At 31.2% G+C, this 27,403-nt stretch overlaps 1 long non-coding RNA gene across 2 annotated transcripts; it reads left to right on the top strand.

Moving 5' to 3' along the window:
- The first annotated feature begins 4,321 nt into the window (after window positions 1-4,321).
- LOC116031484 lies at window positions 4,322-12,484 on the top strand. Of its 2 annotated transcripts, XR_004100593.1 has the most exons (4): window positions 4,322-4,489; window positions 5,286-5,345; window positions 6,690-6,759; window positions 12,392-12,484. It is a non-coding gene; the product is annotated as an uncharacterized LOC116031484 (long non-coding RNA). The 2 variants fall into 2 exon arrangements; XR_004100592.1 differs by lacking the exon at window positions 12,392-12,484 and having other exon boundaries at window positions 6,690-6,881.
- Window positions 12,485-27,403: the final 14,919 nt, after the last annotated feature.

The following is a 27,403-nucleotide window of genomic DNA, read 5'->3' as shown; positions in this document are numbered from 1 at the left end:
TTTTTTTTTTTTTTTTTTTTTTTTTTTTTTTTTTTTTTTTTTTTTCAAATTTCTTAATACAAACTCAAAGTCAAAAACTGTGGGACAATATTGACTTTATTTCTCTTACAAATTCAAAACTTTCACCATTTACTTTAAGGTATCGGGTATATATAAGTGTTATATGTGCCGATTAGTACTTTATAATTTTCCTATATATTTTTATCATTTTATGTTAATAGTTTGAGTCAGTATTATATTTTTGGATGTGGTAGAGTACATTGGAGATTTAAATTTGTTTTATACATAAGTTTAAAAGAACTAAATATTCAAATATATTAATTAATTTCCAACCAAAAGTTTCGAATCTATTCTTTTTAACTTGACGATTAATTGTTAAACAATTGATTTATTATTATTATTATTATTAACGTGAAGAGTTAGCACTTAGCAGAGACCCAATAATCTGATTTGCAGGTCTTATCAAATTCTTATGAAATCAATGAATTTGATATTAGTTGTGAACTTGTGGGTCATGAAAACAGATATTTTAATTTAAGGAAAAATTATTACAACCATGCGATATGAATGAAATCCTAGTTAGTTGGCATAACATTCAAACCAAATTTATTTGAATACTAGTAGTAAATACGCACCATGTGTGATTGAATAATGCTTAACGAACAACAAAATGTTAGTAATGAAAAATTTCAGCAGTTATTACAAGTACATGAATTGTGTAGTAGCACATTGTGTAAAAGTAAGGGTCGATCCTAAGAAGAGCGGCTACTTCAGAGTCGATAGCAGCACATTGTGTAAAAGTAAGGGTCGATCTTATGAAGAAATATTCATAACTCAATAAAATAATTAGACAATTCAGAAATGATTTATGAAAAATTAAAGCACTAATTCTAATCACTAAACTACTTAAAAGGAATGAAATTCAAGAATGCAAGCTAAGTTAGCTAACAACCACAAAAATACAGACAAGCAATTTAGGAGAAAAATACTGAATATTAATTAAATTCATTATCAAAATTAATTTTATATAGTTTATCAACTCTTATTACATGTTCGTTTTAACTATTACCAGATTACTCACCTTTTTATATGGCATGTACTAGATAATTAATTATTATTGTAACTTCATTATATGTTAGAAATCTGACAATCGAAAATACATAGAAAATGGAAAACAACAACAAAGCAAATACAATAATAAGATAAATAATCCACATAGATCAGACAATTGCAGAGGAGATAATCCACAAAGGATTAGAAGATACGAGCAGGGTGAATTGTATGGACTTCGGGGTGGTTGGAAGCACGAGTCGTGTTGTCACTGTCCTTAAAACCTTATTTACCGCCTCCTGGGGTGCTGGAGCGTTGCGGCCTAGGTTTCCCAGGATAAAACGTGCTACGATCCGCCGTTTGAGCACACAAACTTGGACCCGGCGAACTAAAACGTGGGATGAACGCAGATGGCTTGAAGGAAAGGATGAGCAGAGTTTTGAGGGAGAAAGTGTTTCGTAGGTGTGTTCTGTGTAGCTTCTCTTTTTGAGGGAGAAAGTGTTTCGTAGGTGTGTTCTGTGTAGCTTCTCTTTCCAAATCAGCTGCTCACCAACGAATATATACGGAGAGTCTGGAATTTAATTCCCATTCGTAACCTCAGGGAATAACTCTGAAAATAATTCCGTAATGAGTCTGGCATTTAATTCCCATTCGTAACCTCAGGGAATAACTCTGAAAATAATTCCGTAATGAGTCTGGCATTTAATTCCCATTCGTAACCTCAGGGAAATAACAACTGTGGGAATTAGGGAAATAACAACTGTGGCATTTAATTCCCATTCGTAACCTCAGGGAAATAACTCTGAAAATAATCCTCCCAGTCGCGCTGTTCGATGAGACATCGAACGCGCGCGCCAACCCAGTCAAGTCTTTTCAGACTCAGTTTGGGATTTGATTTGCACCCCTCTCTACGCGCGAGAGAGAGCCTCTATGCCATACAAGTCAATTAGCTTTTAAAAAGCTTCTTGTATTTATAGTGGTGCAAATATTCATTCCAACCAATGTGGGACAAAGCTACATAAGCTTTTCCACACTTGAATTCCATCTCAAATGGGTCTATTTGATAATCAATTTCTCATTCACCCATTATCCATTTTGAGTGTATAATATATCGATCTCTTCGTCTAAGAACGAAGAATCCGAATCCACTTTGACCCGACCCAAAATCGGAAGTGGACCCACATATATTTATACCACAAAATGGCCACTTAAAATACCATTTTTAGTGCTATTTTCCAACATTATATTCATATGCCATAATGTCTCATCATAATTCCTATTGAAAATAACATTGTGAAAGCAAAAAATAATAAAAACCAAAATATTTAAATAATGCTTGATAAACATGTGGTCAAACAGATAAAAACAATTGAAGATGTTTTCTTAGTTATAACTTATATCACTTGAGAAGGTTGAACCAATTTTCATGGTTTCCCTCGCTTAGGCATGGCCTCCGCTATGAACGGGGAGAAGAGGCCTATGCCCCCTTTATTCAGCAAATTGATGCATATTTATAGTGTTCTTGACGCTAACAACCATGAATAATAATAATAATAATAATAATAATAATAATAATAATAATAATAATAATAATAATTATTATTATTATTATTATTATTATAATTATTATTATTATATCAAATTAAAACATTAATAGAATTATCCAATTTCAACCGTTGGAATATAAGTTATTTTTTTTAATTATGACCATTTATATAGAAAATAGTAATCTCTAACAAAACTAAATGTAAAATTAAACTTATTAAAATAAATTAATATTAAATACAAGCTAAATAATATATATACAAATATACTTATCACTTAATAAATTTAAATAATGAAAACAAATAAAGAAACATATAAATATTATCAATATTAAAAGATAAAATTTTATTTTTTGATGATTAGAAATATTATTATCTAGTATTTTTTTTTTAACTTAATAGTTATTGTCTTTCAAAACAAAAAAATCAGATTCGATTTATCTTTAAGCAAATGCAATTAGTTTTTCTTTATAATTTTCTATTATAATTTGGTTTTTACATCTACACCATAATAAATAAAATGGAAATATTTTATTGATAATAAGCTAATGATGCATATATTCCACATTAAATAAGATACAAAATGAAAAGCATAACTCTTTTAGTTTTTTTTACAAAAAAAGGGTGATTTTTTTTTTAAAAAAAAGAAGTTAAAATAAATAGAATTTAAAATTTCAATAGGCAAATCATATTAAAATAAAGTATATTTATAGAAACTACATATACAAATTAAGCCGTACTCATTCATATACGACATTATTTTTGTACACAAATCGACGTCGTATATGAAATTTAAAAAAAAAACAATAAACCATATATCATTAGTTAAGTAATTAACCAAAATCATAGGTTATAAAATTTTTATTTTTAAATCCGACGTCGATTAAGTAATTTAATCGACATCGTATTGTTAAAATTAAAAGGAATAAGGGTCAAATAGGCCACTGAACTACACACAAAAATGCAATTAGGCCATCGAACTAAAAAATAATGCAATTGGGTCCCTGAACTACACAAATTCATGCAATTTCATCCAAAATGACCTGTTTTACCTGATATACCGGTTACCAATTTTAAAAATAATATTTTAAAATAATTATAAATAAAATAATTAATTAAAATTAAAATTGAAATTAAAAAATAATAATAAAAATAATAAACTGTCGGCCGGAGACGAATCGTCTCCATAGGTCTCCTGGCCATGGAGACGAATCGTCTCTTCGTCTCCTTGGCCGGAGACGAAGCGGACCTTCGTCTCCATGGCCAGGAGAACCTTCGTCTCCTGGCTATGGAGACGAAGGTCGTCGTCTCCATGGCTGGAGACGAAGGTCTTCGTCTCCAGCCATGGAGACGAGGCCGACCGGAGACGATTCGTCTCGGGCCGGCAGTTTGTTTTTTATTTTTATTTTTTAATTTTTTTAATTTTAATTTTAATTAATTATTTTATTTAAAATTATTTTAAAATATCATTTTTAAAATTGGTAACCGGCACATCAGGTAAAACAGGTCATTTTGGATGAAATTGCATGAATTCGTATAGTTCAGGGACCAAATTGCATTGTTTTTTAGTTCAATGGCCTAATTGCATTTTTGTGTGTAGTTCAGTGGCCAATTTGACCCTTATTCCAAATTAAAATTTAAATATATCAATGTAACCATCAATCCTTTCTTCTCTTCTCTCTTCTTCATTTCTTTCTTTCTTTCTTTCTTCTTCTTCCCTCACCAACGTCGTCTTATTCTCCTAACCCAGTCCCCCTAGCCACCGCCATTTATGTCTCTCTTCGCACGAAAACCCACCACCGCCACACCTACTCCTTGCGCCATAGCCACTACCACTCCACCGCCGCACCTACTCCTCGCGCTACTGCCACCGCCACTCCACCGCTACACCACTTGTAAGTAAAAAATAATTATTTTAATATATTTGAAATTAGTTGTTAATATATTTCAAATTTTAGGAATTATTATGAGTTATTGTGTATTTTATAAATTATTGTGTACATATTTTCAATTTTAGGAATTATTGTATATATATATATATTTCAAATTTTTGAATTCTTGTGTCTATATTTCCAAGTTTAGATATTATTATGTATATATTTTGAATTTTAGGAAATATTGTTTATATTTCAAAATTTTCAATTATTGTGTATATATGTTTAATTTTATAAATTATTGTGTATAAATTTCAAATTTTTAAGAATTAATAGTATATATATTTTGAATTTAATGAATTATTATGTATATATTTTTATTTTATAAATTATTTTCTATATATTTTACATTTTAGGAATTGTTGTGTATATATGTTGAATTTTAGGAATTATTGTATATATATATTTCGAATTTTAGGAATTATTATGTGTGTGCGCGTTGAATTTTATAAAATATTGTGTATATATTTAAAATTTTTAAGAATCATAGAATATATATATTTCGAATTTTATGAATTACTACGTATATATTTTGATTTTATAAATTATTGTCTATATATTTTGCATTTTAGGGATTGTTGTGTATATATACTGAATTTTAGAAATTATTGCGTATATATTTCAAACTTTAACAATTGTTGTAAGATCTAATTTTTATTTAGGTGGAGATTCTAGGTTTCTAATTTTATTCACCCAAATTATCTACCTTGTTGGACAATATCCATTTTGTATATTAATTTACAAATAAAACTTGTAGGTAGGCCATTAGACGATTGAACCAAGGATTGTTTATCGACATGGACAAATTTATCTTGAGGTAAGATCTTTCTCTATTTTTTTTACGAACTTTCAGGTTTTCCTTGTGCATCCGGTGATTGATCACACCGTGGTCTATGCTTATTTTCGGATGTTCATTGTGTATATGTGATTAGCCACACCGTGGTCTATATGTTTAAATTATGTTTGTTTATTATTATTATTATTATATAATTATTATTTTAGAAATTTGTTAAATTAGTATTAACACAAGTTTAATTATGGTTAATATTAGGGAAAATGTCACTTTTTCCCCCTATGTTATGTGCTTATAGCACTTTTTTTCTCTGTGTTATTAAAGTGACAGTTTTCCCCCCTCAGTTATTTTAAAAGTGATAGTTTTCTCCCTTGTAATACTAAATTGACATTTTGCCCTTAAAAATAACCATTTCATTTATTTTTATTCTCCAACCAATTATTACTAATATATATGGAAGATCACAGTTCGATACGAACCTAATCGAACACTGTAGCAATTGAACTTAAATAGTATAGACGATTACGGTTACGATTCAAGACCGAAAAAATAAAATAAAATAATTGTTGAATTTAGACTATTTTAAATTATAAATAAACTTATAAAAATAAATAAATAAATAAATAAATAAATAAGTTTTGATTGGCGGTTCAAAATCGAAATTAGAACCGAACCGTACCGATTTATCAAAATAAGTGTTTGATCATTTTTACTATATATGACTGTGGTTAAGTTCCGGTTCACGGTTCAACAATTATTTAATTTTATTTTTTCGGTTATGAATCCTAACCAGAACCGTCCATACTATTTCGGTATGATTGCTACAGTGTTTGGTTAGGTTCGAACCGAATCATGATCATCCATACCTATAAGTAATAATTTGTTGGAGAAGAAAAATAAATGAAATAATTATTTTTAAGGGTAACAACGTCAATTTAACATTTCAGGGGGAAAAACTGCCACTTTAATAACACAGGGGGGAAAAGTGCTATAAGTACATAACATAGGGGGGAAAAGTGCCATTTTCCCTTAATATTATGATTGGCTTGTGATGGATAAAATTAAAGTTTGATGAATGCTATCAAATTTGTAAGGAATATGGAGACGGAGTTAGAAAATTTTTAAAGTTTGCAAAGAATAACTTTTTGAATAATAATGAGAGGTTCTTTTGTCATTGTAAGAAGTGTTGTAATCAGAAAAGGTTAAGTGAAGATGACATATCTGATAATCTAATCTGTAATGAGATTAATCTCAATTATACAAATAGAGATAATGGAAACGTATATAAATTTATAAATAATTAATATTTATTATTATTACTATGGTGATATCAAGTATTTACGTGTATTTTATGTCTTATATTAATAGGTGTGTTAAGGCAACAAGCATGTTGAGTGAAAAGAAACAAAGTCATCCACCGAAATGGACTCCATGTTCGGTAAGTAATTCATACACTTCGCAAAACTACATATATCTTATTGTTTTTTATTAAAAAATGTTCTTAATTGTATTGTAATTCAAATGTAGTGTGCCTAACAAAGAGGAACTACTGAATGCGGATATTATGTGATAAAATTTATGTTGAAAATTATTTCCACGTGATAGTGTTAATACTCTCATGATGGTCGGTTGCTAGAGCTGTCAATGCGGGCTGGCGGGCCCCGCCCCGCCAAAGCCCGTCAAAGCCCGCCTTTGTGGCGGGGCGGGCTAAAAAGCCCGCCAAAAAGCGGGCCTAAGTAGAGGCAACCCGCCCCGCCCCGCCTTAAGCCCGCGGGCCTTGGCGGGGCCCGCCAAATTTTAAAAGTTTTAAATTTAAATAAAAATTAATATAAAATGTAGTAAGTGTATACTAAAATAATTTGGATAATTTAAACATATAGTAATGTATTTGTATTTTTTAAACACAATAATGACTAATAAATAAGTGTTAATCCATAAGTTAATAACAAATCATTTATATAATTTACTAATGTTTTGAACTTGATTATACATATATATATATTAATTATTGTATTAGTTTACAGTACAGTTAGCTATATATTATAATTATATAGTGTTAGTTTACAGTTTATACTCCGTATATTATAATTAGTGTATTAATTTATAGATTGAAAACTAATATAATTATATAATTAGTTTATAAAATTCAATGTAATTATATATTGAATTTTGATTTACAGTTTACACTGTAAACCAAAATTCAATTACTATTACATTAATTATATAAAAGGGTGTATATATATATTACACACACACTAATGTTAGTAATATAATCAAGATGAAAAGACATATTAAATGTTATAGATTTACTATTGTAGTATTTATTTATTTTAATAATTTTTTATTATACATTTGGCGGGCCCCCGCCGGCCCGCCAAGCCCGCCCCGCCAAGCCCGCGGGTTAGGCGGGAGCGGGCTAAAAAGCCCGCCTTAAAACGGGCTCAAAATATTAGAGCCCGCCCCGCCCTTTTGGCGGGGCGGGACGGGCTAGCCCGGGTGGCCAACCCCGTTTTGACGGCTCTATCGGTTGCTCTGTATACTGTTCTACGGTCAGTAGGTCGGCGCATTGGCCAGACCGTTCCTCAGGCCCAGTTAGGTCGGCTCGTCCGTGACCTCGATTGATGGACAACGGTTTTGTCGAGGTCACCACTTGCTCCTTCCCGCTTGGGCTAGGAGTGAGGTAGACGCATGTGTGCCACGTGCTCTCCATGCCGGAGCCCCGGAGATCGCCACTTTCCCCACTTATAAATACTGCATTTAATGAGGAGAGAAAGATCTTTTGCTGAATTCGAAAATAAGCCTTGAAGAGTGCTCGGACAGTAGGAAAGCCCACTGCCGACCCGCCGAGCCCTTCGAGCCCTTTTGTATTGTATTCCGGGGCGTTGATCCTTTTAAATAATAAGAGGTCGTATTTACCCGCTTTAGCTTCGTATTGCCGAATTTAACGTTATCACCACGCAAGCATTTGAACCGTGCGTGTGCGTGTGTGTGTGTGTATATATATATATATATCGGTTCTCTTGCGGTTGGAGTGCTCAGGTGCGATTGTGCGGAGAGAGAAGAGTCATTGATCTTGTCAAAATAAACGTTCATGATTAATAGCGTTTAAAAAAACGTGGTGAAAATTTGGTCATTCTTCATATGGGTCAAACTTAAGATGTGTGATTAAGGTGCGTAGGTCTTGTGCTTAAGATGCGTAGGTCTTGTACTTAAAGTGCGCCGTGTTTCTTCTTCAAAAGTACTACAGACCTATCCACATAACTAGCGGGCTAGGGTGACCCGTCACCCAGTACCTCAAGAATAAAGCGATAGAGGGTAACGGGCAATCCTTGCCCGCCACCCATCTCCCTTTTGAACTAAGGAGCCTGAGTGAGGGGTCTAGACCCCTAGCTCAGGCTCTCAAGAACAAAAACTTTTGTACTAAGGGGTCTGCCAAACCCCTAGCTTAGACTCTCAAGAACAAAACATTTGAACAAAATTAAGGTGCGCCATTTTAACACTTAAGATGCGTTGTCTAACATTTAAAGGTGCGATGTTCTAACACTTAAGGTGTGTCTTTGTATCAATTAAGGTGCACTATTTTAACACTTAAGGTGTGCGTTTTTATCACTTAAGGTGCGCCATTTTAATTAGCATATGCTTTTATCTTCCAGGCATACATGCGTTTTTTTTTATATTTAATTTTCATTGATTTGAGTCGTTGATCTAGATTTGATCAACGACTCGAATCTAATCGCATGAACGCACCTGGGGGCTTCCTGGCACCCAAACTCATCCAATCCCCGTATATATATAAACTCAAGGAGAAGTTGTAATATGAATGTGTTTATTAAAAAGAATAAAAATCTTCAACTTAATATTCTATTTTGAGTTTTTTCCCAAAATAGTCCCTCGACTATTGCTCATTCTCAATTTTGCATTTCGACTTTCAATTGCACCAAATGTGGTCCCTCGACTTTCAAAAACTCACCCAATTTGGTCCTCCGTTACATATTCCGTTAAACCAGTGTTAAAATGGAGGGCATTTTCGTCCATTTACCTATTGTTAGCCTAATAAACATTGAGAAATAGTTGAGGGACCATTTTGAGAATAGTCAAGGGACCATTTTGGAAAAAACTATTTTATTTATTTCATTTTTGTTTATTTTCATTTTTTAGACTCTATAAAATTAAAATTTCTATACATTATTTTTCTTACAAATATAAATAGTTAAAATCGCGCAATCCAATCTCAAAATTTTTAACTTTCTTTACAGACTTTTCCCCTCTAAATATACTATTCATATGAAGTTTTACAATAAGTTCCGTAAATTTCATAAATGCTCATATACTTATTATTATTATTATTATTATTATTATTATTATTATTATTATTATTATTATTATTATTTATGTTCATAGACAATCAATCACTATGTATCACATTAAATATTACTTTTACCATTGAAAATAATATATTTTTTTCAAGCTTAGACACCCAAAGAGTGTAAAATGTAGGGAAAATATTGGACCGAAAGGTAAATTTTTCCAGTAAACTTCTCAGGTGAGTCGAAAAGTAAAATCTCGTCAATGTTTCCTGCAATATTTTCTGTATTTGATTTCGAAGTAATTATTAAATTTTATATTAATTTACATTATTTAAGATATTGTATGCCATCTTTTATATGATTTCCTCTTCTTATTTTTGTTATTAATTATTAATTATTAAGGTAAGTATAATTTATTTTGTAATGTGGACACATTATTTTAAATAATTTTGATTTAATTAAATTATACCTTAATTATAAAAATCCTACCTAATAATTTTAGTATATTACACGGGACACAATAATTATTATAAATAATGTCTAATAATTGTCAATTGGTATTCAACAATAAAATTTATAGTTAATTTTTAAGTCAATCATTAAATCTTTTGTGCTGTGGGCACATTGTTTTTAATTATTTGAGTTTAATAATATTATATCTTATTTATAAAAAATTCAAAGTAATATTTTTAGTACTACGGATGTGACTAAGAATTATTTTAATCGGTGCCTAAAAAATGAGTATTTATGAAATTTATGAAACTTATTGTAAATTTGCATATGAATAGTTTGTATATTTAGATAGAGGGAAAAAATTTGTAAAAAAGTTAAAACTTTTGAGGATGGATTGCGCGATTTTAACTATTTATGTTTGTAAGAAAAAAAAATGTATAGAAATTCTAATTTTATAGAGTCTAAACAATGAAAATAAACAAAAATGAAATAAATAAAATAGTTTTTCCCGAAATGGTCCCTTGACTATTCTCAAAATGGTCCCTTAACAATTTTTCAATGTTTATTAGGCTAACAATAGGTAAATGGACGAAAATGCCCTCCATTTTAACACTGATTTGACGGAATATGTAACGGAGGACTAAATTGGGTGAGTTTTTGAAAGTCGAGGGACCACATTTGATGCAATTGAAAGTCGAAATGCAAAATTGAGAATGAGCAATAGTCGAATGACCATTTTGGGGAAAAACTCTTCTATTTTCAAGTAAAGAACAATATATTTCGTACGAGTGTATGCGTACACAGAGCAAAGGGCATTACAATATTTGAGGCAAAAAAATAAGAAGAGGTTCTTGGAATCAAGAAATCCTATGATTGGTTAAAATGGTTGATTATTGATAAGCTCCAAATTAATTAATGGCAAGGAAAACTTTCCACCGTTAGATATTCCCTTGTCTTTCATGCTTGACATTATATTCAAATTCCAAAACAGCCCATTTCTATTTTATTAAATAATAATTTTAATTGATGACAGATGGGTTTGTTGGAATTATTGTATTTTTTTACATTTCAAAGTTTTCCCTCCTTATCCGTAGACAACTAGATATGAATGAGATGTCATGAGTCTCATCCAGTTTAACTAAAAATTTTATATCTAAAATATGCGTGAGTCTTTTTCAATTTAGTCAGAACACTCGAATCTGAGTATATAAATAAGATTATTGATTATAGTTGATTGGTCGAGAAAACTTATAGTGAAAAAAAAAAATCTTGTGAAGTCATAATCAATTTTATTGGTTTTAACTTTTAAGAATACATAATTTTTGATTGGTAGTCAGAGATTTGACTTCATACCTTTTTTTTTTTTTTTTTTTCTGGTACAAATTTAAAAATTTTCTTTATTATAAAGAAAATTAAATATTTTTCACTTAAACTTAAGGTTGTTTGTTTAATATTGTGACTCAAACTTGTGTCAATTCTAGTATTACAATAATGTCCCTTTCATACGATATGAGAAACAACTAAAAAAAAGAGAGCTTATACATATTTTGGAGAATAGTACGATATGATTTGTGACATCCACGAAGAGACTAATTCTCGACAGATTATATGATGAACTTTTACAATTATCCTCATTATGGTCTTTAATTAGATCCTTGAACTTCCTTTTCGAGGAATCAAATTGTTTTTCTTTAGTGATATTATTATTACTGCACGTATTAGATTGATGTAATATTTTTCAAAGAATTGAAGGAGGAGTGGACATGGTTGTTACAGGAATAATTTAGACAAGACGAGTGTGCATTAAAAATGTTTGGAACATGAAGGGTATCTTCCACTTCTCTTCAAAATCCTATCCTGTGTTGCACCAACTCCCTAATCATTTTATCCACCCTACACAACACAATTTCATATTTAATTTACAGAACAAGAAACACAGAAGCTTCCTCATAACAATTTGATATTTTTATTTTTTATTTTTGAGAAAAATTGGACTTTTGCTCATCAAATTGATTTTAGGCATTTAATTACTGATCTCTCTATTAGAACGGTGTGCATTTGAGTAAGATTATGATCCCGTACCATAGTCTCCCTGTGATATCCTTACTTCAGTCTCTCTGTGATTCTCCCATTGTAATATGTATCGTTCGGATCATCTCATTCAATTTAATTCATACAGTTCTCATTTGGTATTAGTTAGTTAGGGTTCATGATAATTATTATTGTCATAATTAATAATAATTATTGCCGATCCGATTATCTCAATACAATTCATATAGTTCTCATCGTCTCTATCTTCCATTCATACAGGTCTCGTCGTCTCTATCTTTTGCTTCTAAAGTTGATACTAAAGTTATGTTTTTAGCTTATTAGGGCATCTCCGATCAACACTGCAAAACGGTAAAATAGTAAAATATTTGGTACAGCAGATCCCCAATAAACACGGAAAATTGGCAAATATGTTGTCGATGATGAATAGTGCAACGCCATATGTGTTTTTAATTTTTTCTTCACATTTTGCCTCTGTTTTTATTTGCTAATTTTTTTATAACCTTTATTTTGCTTTTATAGATTTTTATATTTTGTTAAATACTTAAGCATAAATATATTATATATTATTAAAAATAAATTATATCATTTCAAAAATCTTATCAACGATTAAAATAAGACTAATATTGAAGATAGATTAATTAAAAATAAAACTACATAAAACATAATTTTAACAAAATTAAAGCAAATTACATCTAAAATTATTTTAATTATAATTATATTTTATATTAAAATATTTAAAGTTTTAATACAAAGTTTTAATTTTTGAAAATACAAATTATTTTAGTGAAGAAATAAAATTTGGTACAAAATTTGGTGTAATGGATTGGAGATATAAAAAAAAATATTTATTGTAAGAATATGCTAAGAATATCCTTTGGTGTAAAATTTGGTGCAAAATTTATTGTTTTGGGTTGGAGATGGTCTTAATTCAACAATCTCCCGAGGCATTTAGTGTAAGGAGACATCATCAATTGTTAGAAGAATGCGTTCGAGTTCGAAGTGACGATAAAATGTTACAGTAATTTTTTAGTATGTTTCTTTGAAATGTAATAATTAAAAAAATTAATTTGATGTCAACTTCAGAACTGTCAAAAAAAAATGTCAACTTCAGAACTAAAAATAGAAACATTAATAATTGAGGGATTAAATTTACAATACATCATAAACAAGGTCTAAAAATGTTGATTCCTCGATCAAATGGATTTGTATTTGTATTTTATTTTTTAAGTACTTGAAGATTTATAAAATATATTGTCTTCCCTGTCAATAATCATATGTGAGACTTTAAAAGTAGTTATATTAATTAAATAAAGAAGTAAATTAAACATGCTGTCTTCGTGTAACGTCGGCCGACATTGACAATAATGTTTCTATCCTCTTGTGAATTGACAATATTTACTAACAGCGACTTCAATATAATACACATATTTCTTTATCATTTTAATTTGCTCTTTCGCCCCAACATTTTCCCACCTCTCTATTCAATTAAGATGCCATCAAATATGATTAATTCTTGACTTCCCAAACTTTCACTTTTTTTTTTTTTCTTCATTTATAATATTCTCAAATACCCTTATTAATTAGCTAATTAATGCCTGTGCCGGCTGTGCTATCGAGTTAACATTGATATTATTAAATTTGAATTCCAAATTTAAGAGCTCCTCACCACTTTTCTCCCAAAAAGTTGAATTTTCAACCCTATGAGTTACCACATCTCGACCCGACAAAGCATTTAGGAGAATGTAAATTATGGTAACTTAGTAGACATGTTCAAATGCGGACACACACTCTATCCCTCAGTCGTTACACCGTGGACCGCGGTCCACAATGCATTGTGAACTATAATTACAAAACGACGCCATTTCAATAGGTGGGAGAAACGGTTCCCGTAAATCTCCATAACTGATACTACAGTTCATCTCAAATGATACTACAGTTGTGTTGAGGCCATTTCATCCGTCTGGAACTACTGCAGTTGTGTTGAAAGGGAACTGTAGTTGCGCGGAACGGAGGCCGTTTGATCCGTATGTTTTCATTAATCAAAACGACACCATTTAATTTTGTCACTTGGACCACAATACTTGGTGGACCGCGGTCCACAGTAAAATTTGCGCTCTATCCCTTAATTGGGCCGACTCGTGTAAACAAGAATTAGTCTGAATATAGTACGAATTTAAATGTGCCTCCTATAATTAGGATTTACTAAGGACACCTCGTGCTCTAACAAAAAGAAACTAAAAGACAAGTTAGCGAAGTTTCACAAGGTTAAGTTTTTATAAGTCGAAAAGTAACAAAACATATGGAATAATTAATTGAAATTAAAGCATGCAAATTAAAGTTGGTTGCAAGTGGTGATCTAATACGGACCAACTTTGTTAAGATACATGCTTCTTAGTATACTTTTGTGAGTGGTTTTGTCAGGATTGTTGGATCCATTATATTGTAACTACAAATTCATGGCTTTGCCTTTCTTGGTTCTTTAAGGTTCATTGACGTACGCCGATTTCCACACCTATATATATGAAACCCACGTCATACATATACCAACGACACGCCCACAAATTAATGATAGATTTTTTTTTTTTAAATATGCAGCATTTTCTCAATTTTATTTATACAAATCTATATGAATATATAAGAAAACTATTAATAAGTACGTATGTCAAATGAGGTAAGAGTTTTAGATTTCAAATTACGATTTTAATTGTGTTATAAAGGATTTTGATTGTTATATCATGATCAGATAAAGTTATAGTGCTCAGTTTCACTGATTAAATCGTTGTATCTTGAGAAACATATCCTTCAATTGTTCCAACACTGCAAGGAAAAATCAAAATTATTTTAAGGGAATTATATATGTATAGTTTCCTTGATACATTATTTCCAACAAATTTTCAATGACTACTTGACATATATTTGTAAGTATGGAAACCAAGATTTGGTTGTTGGGTTCCTAAGACATAACATTATATATCTTGGAAATAAAAGTCCCAAGCAATTATATATGAGTGGGATTGGAGAGTCATAAAGTTAGCAAATGAATAATACATATATACAATAATGTATGTGAGGGAGAAAATAAAAGGGCGATCGATGATGAATAGAAGGAAGGTGGGATGATTGGGTAAGTGGCGTGGCGGCCGCGTCGGTGATTGAAATCCCAATTAAGTGCCAAAGTATTTGGAGCCATACATATAGCAGATAGATTTATATGTTGTGGGATGGACAAATATATATTATGGAATGGATTCAAATTGGTACTGCTCATCTCATTAATCTAAGACCCCCTTTCACAGCTTGCCAATCATCTTCCAATCTAATAATTCTAATCAAGCAGCGAAGCCAAAGATTCCAGCTCTACCCCAAGAAATTTTGTGGGGTTTCAAATATGGCGTATTAAGATTCTATTTGACAAATTTAATTGAAAAAGTTGAAAACTAATAAGCTAACGGATTGAATTAAATAAAAAAAAAAGAATGTAAAATCAGATAGAAATAGTGTGTAAGTATATATAAGAAAGTAAACACAATGGAGGTGCTTGATAAATAGGTGTTGGCTAATTGGGTTACTGAGTTTGATTAGTTGATAACATTGTAGAGAGATGTTTGGTAAATTTAGGATGCAAAATAGGAATCATAAAATCAAAAAGAATTCGTAATTGTGCTAGGGAGTAAGTACTGTTGGGCGTCGGCAGAATTCGGCCCTGCTCGATTCGAGACGTGACATTGTGGCTTACCATGCAGGGGATGTAGTTAAACGATTAATGTTCATCAACTTATCATGAATTAGTTTTAAGAAGGATATGAAAACTAAATAACCAAAGAACTCCGTGGTTAAACATGCTTGACTTACCGAACGGGTGACATACTAGGAAGTAAGCATAGTGCAACATTGAGATCCAACAATTGGTATTAGAGCCTAGATCACGAGTTCGAATCGATGGCGGGGCAGTAGTAGAGTCCAATCCCGGATGATGGGTGTAGGTCGGGCCAAGTCTTGTGATCAAAGGTCGCGACAGTTGCTAGAAAGGGGATTGTTGGGTGTTGGTTGAGTTTAGTCCCTAATCGATTCGATATGTGACGTTGTGACTTGTTATGGAGGAATTTGGTCAATTGATTTTAAGAAATATATGACAATCAGAAAATCAAAGAACTTCGTGATTACAAGTACAATGTACAAACTATTACTCCAACTAATTTAATTACATAACACGTTATTATTATTATTATTATTATTATTATTATTATTATTATTATTTAAGTAAGGTTTCAAGTACACTCTTTATAAAAAGGAACAACTATAAAATAAAATTTTATTAGTGCTTAAAAATGTATCACAAAATTTTCTTTTCCTTTTAATCTATTAATATGATAAAATCAAGACATGTGACAAAAGTGTATATCTTATGATGGATAAAGTTATAACGACTAAAATTTTTCATCAAAATTCTTTACTATTGGACATGTCGATTAAACTCTTTTTATTCATTGTTTAGCATAAATTGGCCAAGTCCACGTTAAAAAAAAGAATATACTTATTAATTAAATATCATTCATATATTATTTTTTAAAAAATCATTCATATATTATCACGTAAGATGGTGAAATATTTTGAAAAAACTTTTTATCCATATAACTTTATTTTCTAGGAGAGCACAACAAATAATTTTCAATAAACTAACCCTACGTATGTCATGAGCTAGCTTTGAATTATGACTTTAAACTTAATTTCTCAATTAAATTAATACAATGATATAAAGCATAGAAAAACCCTAACAACCATGAGGAACATACACAAATGTCAACAAAACATTTAGCATCTTTGTGCACACTTGTATTCTTTTCTCAGGACAAGTATCCTTAACAAAAATTTCTTAATTAATCCAATCACTTCTCTTTGTTAAATATATATTCTCAATAAAATAAAATGACTTCATATATTCCATGAAAGTTACGTGTCTAGCATCTAAATGTATAAATCCTTCTTTCCCAATTTTCAATTATCCATTCCATGCTTTAAGCACATTCTTGACATTGACCCATTTATATTGTTTTTGCTTATAATTTTAAAATAAATAATTGAGTTGTATAATTGTGAATAGAAGGAATATAATAAGAGCCGGCCTATTTGAATTTGATTAGTATACTTTTTGAAGTAATGTTTATGATATTGACTTGTATTTAATGAATAGTTTTACATGCGCATTGCGCGACTGATTTAATGCTAAATTTCTGTATTTAAATAACTAATTCAAAATATATATCAATGTAAAATTATATATGAAAAGTTCATTATAGTTGGCATTAAAATTAATGTTTAATTTGTACTTTTCTAAAAATAATTATCTAAATACTTGTTGTAGTTGGTATGGTATTAGGTAATAGATATTAGTTTTGGTTGAAATTACTCTAAGTTTTATTAATTCGCTTTTGAATAGGTTTGTCATTGTCTTCGTCTTCATTGCTTGTCCGCTTCTTTTTTGTTGGTAGTGTCTCATGGGCAATATAATTGAGTTGCTGATGCTAGTTTGCAAAATGAACAAATTTGGTTTAATTATTTTTGTTACATTACAGAAATAGATGTATGGAATCCCTAAGTTGACTCCCCTATACTAATATTTATAAAATTGACCATGTCATTTTTTAGCATTGATCATCCTAAATAGATTGATCAATTAGTCTACACTTATTACGAGAAACCTAGTTCACATTTGATCATATATATATATATATATATATATATATATATATATATGTATGTATGTATGTATGTATGTATGTATGTATGTATGTATGTATATAAACTTTGAGCTCACACATAGTTAAACAAAGATCTATCTAAACACAATTAGCTTCAAATATATCACTTCATTTACACACCTAGAGGAAACCCTACTCATTGATATTTTCATTACATTTTAATAGAAGGCGTTTTTAGGTATATTGTAGTATATGGACCGCCAACAACGTAACAATTAAAAAATAAGTAGAAATCGTGCTCATGAATAAATTGGATGTTAATAGATTTCGTTAAACCAAAACTAAAAGGTTAAATTCAATTAGAGATTAACTAATTAACTCATAATTTTATCTCTTTTCCCTTAATTATATAATATGACTATATGAGACACACTAATAAATATAAAAAGAATATAATATAATAATTGTTAAAATAATAATAATATTATTATTATATGTGGATGTTTTTGTATAGTTTGTCTTGTTGTTGGAACAATGTGAAGGTTCCTTGACCTCTAGCAATGAAAACATCCCACCATTGATAAAGTGATATAGTATTAAAAACACGGCCCCATAAAGAGATACATGCAATCTCCATACCTCATTATTATCAACTTGGGAGCTTTCATTTTTGATGAAGCTAGCTAGCTTGGCGGCCATTCGTATGAGCTGTTCTATCAAGTCAACTATAAGATACTAGTGTCCTTATATTTATCAATAATCCCCTTTAATTTGTTCTTTATTGCATATACACCAAAACATATATATATTATATTGCGTGTCAATATGACTATACATACACACATATATATACACACACATGTTCATGCATATATATAAATTTGGATGCCTTTTTTTTCTAGTTTCTCTTATAAAAAATATTGAAAATGAAATATTTGAGTTAAATTAAGAGGTTGAAAAAAAGAGAAAGACAAAAGTGTTTTTTTTTTTTTTAAATACACATATATTTCAACTTTAGGCATATATGTGTGTGTGGGGATTTCTCTAAGGTGTTGGTCGATATGGTGACATTTAATTTGTATGAGGTCATTCATAGTATGTTTAGAGCATCCTTAATAGGGGAGTCTTTTTGTGATTTTTGAAGAGTTTTTGTATGTGTGATTAAGAAATAGAATATGGGTGGGGAGAGAAAAAAAGAAAAAAAGAAAAAAAAAACGATTTTTAAAAAAAAAAGTTAATTTTTAGGCACAGAGTTGCTTGAAGAATGGTGGACTCCCCACCATGGGAAAGGGTGGACTCACATGAACAATGGTATATATATATATATAGTTGAGTTCAAGTGTGGTCTGCTCTTTCACGACCTTTTTTCAGCCATTAGATTACATCAAGTTATCAAATCAACGCGCAATATATATATGTTACAAAACACACCATTTACGTACTTAAATGCACCAGAGGACTAATAAATCACACCATTTCACACTATAACCAAATGCACCTATTCACTTAAAATTCATCAGTATACATAATAAAACGCATCATTCTACGTATTAAAATGCACCAAAACGTGCCCATGTCAGATTATAAACATACACTATTTACACATTAGAAAACATGTGCTAAAATATTCATCATTCTACGTATTAAAATGCACCACAACGTGTGTTAAAATGCACAATTCCACTTATTGAAAATTCTCATCCCAGATTATACACATGCACTATTACACTTATTAGAAAACATGTGTTAAATACACACCATTCTACGTATTAAAATGCACCAGATGACGGATTAAAACACACCATTCCACAACACACTTATTAGAAAACATGTGTTAAAATACACACCATTCTACGTATTAAAATGCACCAGAGGACGGATTAAAACACATCATTCCACAACACAGTTACATACACATCATTCTATGTATGAAAATGCTATGGATTAAAACACACCATTCCACAACACCGTTAGTGTACCAACATAAGTAATAAAACGCACCACAACATGTACTAAAACACACCATACCATGTACTAAAATGCATCATTTCAATTCACGTAATATAGATACTAAAATTATTATAATACCCCCACTTAAACATACACGAACTGCAATTGGATTAATCAAATCGGACGACACAGATGAAGCCACACGAGCGACAGAAGCTAACTGCCGCATTTGAGCCACTTTATATATATATATATATATATATATATATATATATATATATATATATATATATATATATATAAAACTATACTTCTCCTTGCTGTAATCTTTTATTTTTTAAATTGATCGAATTGAAAGAATAAGTTCATGAACATATTGCCAAATGTTGTATTGCCTTGTAGGGGTTTCTTCCCTCACCGCCGTGTCCCCCTTCCCCACCTCTAATCTGTATGGCTTCAACCTTTCTTTATATATCTTTGTGATCCCATGTTGAAGATTATATTCAATTAATTTGTACTTTCTATTCCCTAATACAACTTTTGTATATTGGAGGCAGGGAATTTCATTATTGCATGCATGTATCTCAATAGCACGGGTTTGAAAATCGTAGTCACAATTATTTTTTGAAACATTCTTTGTCCTTTTAATGTTAAAAAAATTAGTAGAATTTTTTTAATACTTTGTCTCCTAACTAAAGCTGTAATGTATAATACAGTCATCTAATGTACAACGTAATAATGAGTCATCCAATTACAACAATGAATTTGCAATTTAATTAATAGCAATTGTATGTTAGATAATACAACAGATCGAGAGGTTGGTGACAATGTTGAGATGCGCTGCAACCAGGCCAGTCAGTGACAATAAACGTAAATTCACTAGCCTCCTCTCATAGTTTTATCTCCTTGATTGTTTGTGTCCTTTGTGTTGAACAGGAGTTCCTCGGGGTGCTATAGAATCACCGTAAACAAGTAGATGTTTCTCTCACTTCTCTCAGTACTCTAGATGGTGTATGAGTCGTGAACTGAGCAGTGAGCAGTGAGAGAACTAGGAGTCTATATTATACCTACATCCCATCAATGTAAGTAACCAATTACCTCATGCTGACTAAAGACTAATACTTAGTCAGCCTAAATAATTTGCACCACATAAATACTTAATATTATTATTTATGATAATAATCCTAATAATAATAATACTAAAGGAAAACGTTGCATTCTCCCACTTGGTGCAAACATGAAACCTCAATTGCAAGATTACACCAACCATAATGACATGTCCTCTTTAGCGCGAGTAGTATCCATTATGATCAAATGCAAATTGCCTTCGAGTACTTAGGCAATAAACTTAATGAAACAAACCATATGTTCATTTCACTTCCACTGAAGTATTTCCTTAATGAGATACAAACTGAAATATTGTACACACTCAAAAGAAAATATCTGAAGTGTCTGAAATGCAAAAGAATTTCATTAGATTGAACTGAATGTATATACAAAATTATAAAGTGGGCGAAAGTCCCATCTTTAAATTGAAGGTCAACCCTACTTAAAATTATATCTAAAAATGACATCTTTAAATTTCTTGATTTATACAAATATTGTAATGGGAGGCCGGCGCATCGGCGGCGACCCAGCGCCCCCTCCTCCACTTCGCACCGGTTGGTCTTCCACCTTGCAAACCTTTCCTCTGGGCTTTTCTTGCACCCCTCCTTCCTTGCGTTGCACCCCTCTTTCCATGCCTTGCACACACACGCCAGCCGCCACCCTCCTTCCTTGACGTGCATACACACGCCACCCGCCACTCTCCTTCCTTGCCTTGCACACACACGCCGGCCGCCACCCTTCGTCCTTGCCTTGCACACACACGCTAGCCACCACCCTCCTTCTTTGCTTTGGACCCCTCCTTCCATGCCTTTTTGGGCCACCGTGCCCTTCTAGCCCAACAAAGTTTGGGTCAACCTCTTTCATCACCTCCACTTGGACCAAGACTTATCCAACAAAATGGGTCACGGGGTCCCATGGCCCCATCAATATATATATGTGTGTGTGTGTGTGTGTGTGTAGCCACCCATCAAGTTTGTCAATGATTGAGGGTTTATAAAAACATTGAGTCAATTTTATAATTATTATAGACTTTCAAGTTTGCAATATTATTTGTAAAACTGACCCTACTCATTTTTTCCTTATTTTCCAGCAACCCTCAACCTTTGATTCACCTAAATGGATGGATCAAATTAAAAATTACATTTTACATGTGGTATGTTTTCACATGAACCCTCTATGGATAATCATGATAAATATAATGTCAACTTCTAAATTAGATTTAAAATTTGATTTCTCGTGATTATGCATGTTATTTACCTTGTTAGTAAGTTTTTATATACGTTGGTAATTATTAATGACGATGGTATTATTATTTGATATAGAATTGTAAAAGACTTAATTGCATCTAAGGTCTCTTGTCTTTGATGACAATTTCAAATTTTATCTTAGAGTAACGTTTTTACCATTTAACATCCCAAATTATTATATTTTGGACACTTTTGATCCTTTCGATGACTTTTTCAGTGTAACCCTATTTTAGGTAATAGCCTCTTCAATTATTCTGGTTTTTGCTTTTTAATTTTCTGGTTCTTCTCTTGACTGATTAAAGAGGCGGTGGTGTACCTGCGGCTAAAATTATGCGGACAGAGAACTCCGGATGGATCTCTAGCAGCCCATCTAGGCAGTTGTCCGTTGAATGTGATTATGTGAAGAAATCATGGTTGTAAATTATGGGAAGAAGCATCACAGTACTATATATTGTATCAAAAATCTTACATGAAAATGAATTATTTGAAATCTTTTTTCCATCTAATTCCATAGCTGTTTCTTTCTCTTTGTTTTTTTTTATAGTACAAATAGACCACAGACACGATAATAAACAGCTAGGGGTAAAAGAACAAGCAAATCTTGGTGCAAGTCAAATTATAACGATTTATAGTCAAAGATTGAAGCTCCTAAAATTGGGTGACAATTTCAATACCAAATGAACAACAAAGATATAATAGTCTGGGATGTTAAAAAGAAAAAACGATACTCTGAAATTAAATTAGGAATTGCCACAAAAAATAAGGGACCTTTGCTGGAATTAACTCAATTATAAAATTACTCAAGTTTAATAACGTTTGATATGAATATATGTATCCCTAGCTAAACCTAATTAAGTACTATATTAAATGTATTTGGAGACAAGTTGGAGTTGCTGAGCTGGGGATTCTGATTAGGGAGGATGAACGCACACTTATTAACAGGAAATTAAAAGCCTGTGGTCCCCTAAGAATCAATGAACATATATAAACACAATTTAATATACAGATACACAACATACTTCAAAGACAAACGCAACATTTTGGAGATTACATAGAAAGAAAGAAAAAAATAATGCGTTTTTCCTTCTAGAGTATGTGTCGGTCCATTTGGTGGTAATTACAAGTTTATCTCTTTATCTTATATATGAGTTGTTATATTATGGCCAGGGTCCAGATTTCACCTTGCAATTTGAACCCTGATTTTAAAATATGTATTTTAAGTATTGAAAGTGTAAACTTCTCAAATATAAATTGTGTTTTTAAGTCAAAACATATAATAACTTTAGAAAGAAATTTGTGAATACAATATAGGGTCATCAAATCCTAATTGTTAATATTGTGTAACTGTAATATATTTGAAAAGAACTTATGAATACAAAACAAAGTAATCAATTACATATATGATATATGTTCGTAATATACAAATTATGAATTTTAAAAGATAAATTATGAACATTTAATATGTAAATTGTGTATCTAAATCAGAATTCAAAACCCATGTCCACAGAATAATTTGCGCTTATGATGGGGACAACAATATAATATAATATTATATCATATCCACAAATTGATCAAACACCCTTCACAAATAATAATTTACAGATGCCCCTTCCCAATATTAATTAAGCACCATGAACTAACCTTCCCCTTTCCTTATTAGTTGTCATCATTTCGATTATTTTCTTCTTCCTTTGTGTTGGGTCTTTCCATTTTGTCAAACGATGTAAACTTTCACAGTACAAAGTAATAATGGCTGTCGTCCAAGGTAATGTCTATCTGATAGACTCTCCATCCCCCTAGTTTTGTTAGGGTGTAGTATGCCAATAATTGTTTCGTTGGTAATATTCGAGACTTCTTTTCGTTAAAATGTTTTGGTATCTAAAAATAGTATCGTCAATTGAGTGAGTGTTGAAATTTTACTATTACAATATAATAATATAGTTGTTTCTTAAACAGTATGTCAACTTATTTGTTATTATTGGTTAAATCCCAATCACATTATACACAAGTAGAACCGCGTACCATACAATATGTTATGTGTGTGTGTATATACACACATTGATTAAGCTTGTGTCAAATCTGTAGAGAAATGAATAATTGGCATTCATGATCTTGAGTGCGAATGATTATAGCAACAACGTCTATCTTCACCTGTCAATCCACAACACTAGGAAAGCTAGATTATATTACGAGTGAATACCCAATTGAGTCATCTGTTAAGATAATTTGGTAATTTTTCTCTATTAAATTTAGTCATCAACTATACTGATTATTTATCCAATTTGGTCATCGAATATAGTGATTTTATCAAATTTAGTCCTTGACTATAGTGATTTTACCAAAATTAGTCATCTACTATAGTAGTTTTTTTCAATTTAGTAATTGATTCTAACAACCAATAGACAGAAGGCTTGATAGAGGATTCAATTTGGTAAAATCATCAAAATCAAGGACTGAATTAAGCACAAAATTAAAAGTCATTTACAACTAAATCGAAAAAAAAAAACTATTATTGTCAATGACTAAATTAGGGCCCTGTTTGGTAAATAATCAGCCTATCAGCCAATTTTGGCTTATTTAACTACTATTAGTCTATTAGTTGGTAAATAATAAGCTTTTTGTAACTCCAAAATGCTAAAATTCAAAAAGCTATTCAAAACAGCCTTTTCAATTAGTTTTTTGAGAAAAGAAATTATACCAAACAGCTATCAGCTAACAACTAATTTATCAAACAACTTTCTACAATCAGCTAATGTTATTAACAAATCATACCTTCAAATCCAAACAGCCAACTCAATCAACTAACAACCATTTACCAAACAGAGCCTATGTATTAACTCATTATATTATCCTCACAGGGGCACTAGTGTACAGCATTCGAGAGTGAGTTAAGATATGTTCCATAATTTACCTCTCGTGATCGGAGTGAGAAATGGGTTAGGGTGCAATCCTTTATATTATTCTTGTCAAGGTGCTCTAAGATTGGTTTGAGCAAAAGATTTTTATTGCAACGTTAATTTGTGCTTGTGAGAGATTAATTCAGTCCGACGACATTCCAAAACTTCATTAATGGAGAGTGGTATTTATCTCTTTTTATTGTAATTTGTAATAAATACAAAACTGTCTCAAGGATTATTTTCAAGTGAGTGTAGATAAAAATGTAATACTTATAATGAAGAATGTACGTAATACTAATCAACAATAAATTAATTATTACTTATAAGAGAAACGAATAAAGTTCAAATTAGCCACTAAACGTAACCTAAACGTGCAATTAGGTCACGGAACAAAAAAAAGTACAATTAGACTACTGAACACTCCAAATACATGCAATTTCACTTGATAGTGGGATACCTTCCATTTCATCAGCTTGCATGCTTATGTGGATGGTAAGTTGACATTTTAAAATAATTTTTTAATAATAAATATTAAAAATAAAAAAATAAAAATTAATTTTTTTAAAAAATAGTTGCCACCCAATAGTGAATATAGGCGACATGAACCGTGACACCATTGAAGCTGAAACTAACCATGGAGAATGGCAATGAAGATGAGACGAGCTGACAACTGGAAAAACCAGTACACACAACTTCAATCAAAGGTTTCAAAGATGGAGAGGTGAATCGATGTAATAATTAAGGATGTCTTTTTCAGCGTGTGGTTCTGAATTATAAAGGATGAAGTTAGCTGCAGTAGAAGGAAGATAATAAGCCAAGGCGACAGAAGCTCCAAATTGAAGTCTCAACTCACAAAACATTTACTCCAATTTTGTTTGTCTGATTCGATTAATAAGACTTAATATTTTTTATTCAATTATAAAATTTATATATTTAAAAATTAAATTAAAAATATTATTAAACAGAAAAAAAAATTAAATTTAAAAATAACTAAAAATTACTAAAAATAAACAATAAAAAAATTGATACAATGATATGATTAATAAATAGTAAATAAAACAGATAAAATTAGATAATTGGGAAAAATAGGTTAGAGGGAGTAGGAGCTAAGGTGGTCAATTTATAAGTGTAGCTGTACTCCTTTCAAAAAAAATAAAAGTGTAGCTGTACTATGTACGGAGAGATATTATTAAATTATAAGGATATTGAAAGCTGTATTGTAATCCACATATTTGGTTTTGGCATTCAGACATTAGTTTACATGATTAATACTCCTATCTCTGCCTCTGCCTGCTACCCTTTTCATTTATTTTGTATTTATTTATTTTTTGTCCACAATAATTCGAATATGCAAGACTGCAGATTTTTTTTTTTTTTTTTTTTTTTTAGATATTGAATAACAACATTTGCTAATCCTTGAAATTCTAATACAATGGCGTTTAACAATACCTCTAAATGAATAAGTAATAAATGTTGTATATACGGATAGGAATTAACACCATAATTTAAATTATTCTCAAAATAAATCAATATCAAAACTTGAATTAGAATAGTCTAGGGGACTAGATATGGGCCAAGGTGGGGCCGGGCTCGAAATATACTCTTCGTCCTCGAAACACTATCCCATTCCTCATCCTTGTCCTTTATAGAAAAAGAAAATCATTTCTCATTCCTATCGACGTAGAGATTTTTCAAGAACAAGGAATCAATGTCCTTGGTCTACGCCGAGGAGTGTAACATGATGTGGCTCCCTCCCCCACTTGTGGTGGAGGCGACTGGGATCGATAGATCTAAATCATGATACATATGAATACTAGACCCTAAAAAAGGAAGTGAAGTTTTTCATTCAATCCGGGAAACTCAAGAATGTCATCAATTGGGACAAGATTGGTAATGAGGAACGTATGGAAAAGAGGGGGGCGCCAGACTATCACCGGGATCTCCTAGGAGGGAAGGAGGAGTAACGAGACCTAAAGTAAACTATAAAAGTCAGGTGGTGCGGGCAAGCTATGATGACAGAGAAAATCTACTTTCTTTTTTCTATAGGGAATGCACTAGAGGCTGAGTGTTGTGCTAAGTCACCTAACGAACCTCATGTAGAGAAGGCAACATGGATTAAGTTATCTAAAAGATAGGAGAACATATCAACCTAGGGACTAAGAGGAGTCAAATGGGCACAATTGATGATATGCAATGTGATTAGAGCTTGTGGGGTCATGATCGAGAACTAAGCTTGAGAACAATTATGGGCCATAGGAAAGTTTTGATTGGAATTAGGGAGTGCAAAGGCGATGATGCGAGATGGTGAACTCAAGGTCTACTACTTTCTCTAGTTGTCCAGACAACTAGAAGAAGTGGGGGGGGGGGGGG

Source organism: Ipomoea triloba, chromosome 10 (genome assembly GCF_003576645.1).
Source record: "Ipomoea triloba cultivar NCNSP0323 chromosome 10, ASM357664v1".
In the NCBI taxonomy this organism is placed as follows: Eukaryota; Viridiplantae; Streptophyta; class Magnoliopsida; order Solanales; family Convolvulaceae; genus Ipomoea; species Ipomoea triloba.
Note: the sequence above shows the minus strand (reverse complement) of the source record. Positions and strands in the feature narration are given on the sequence as shown.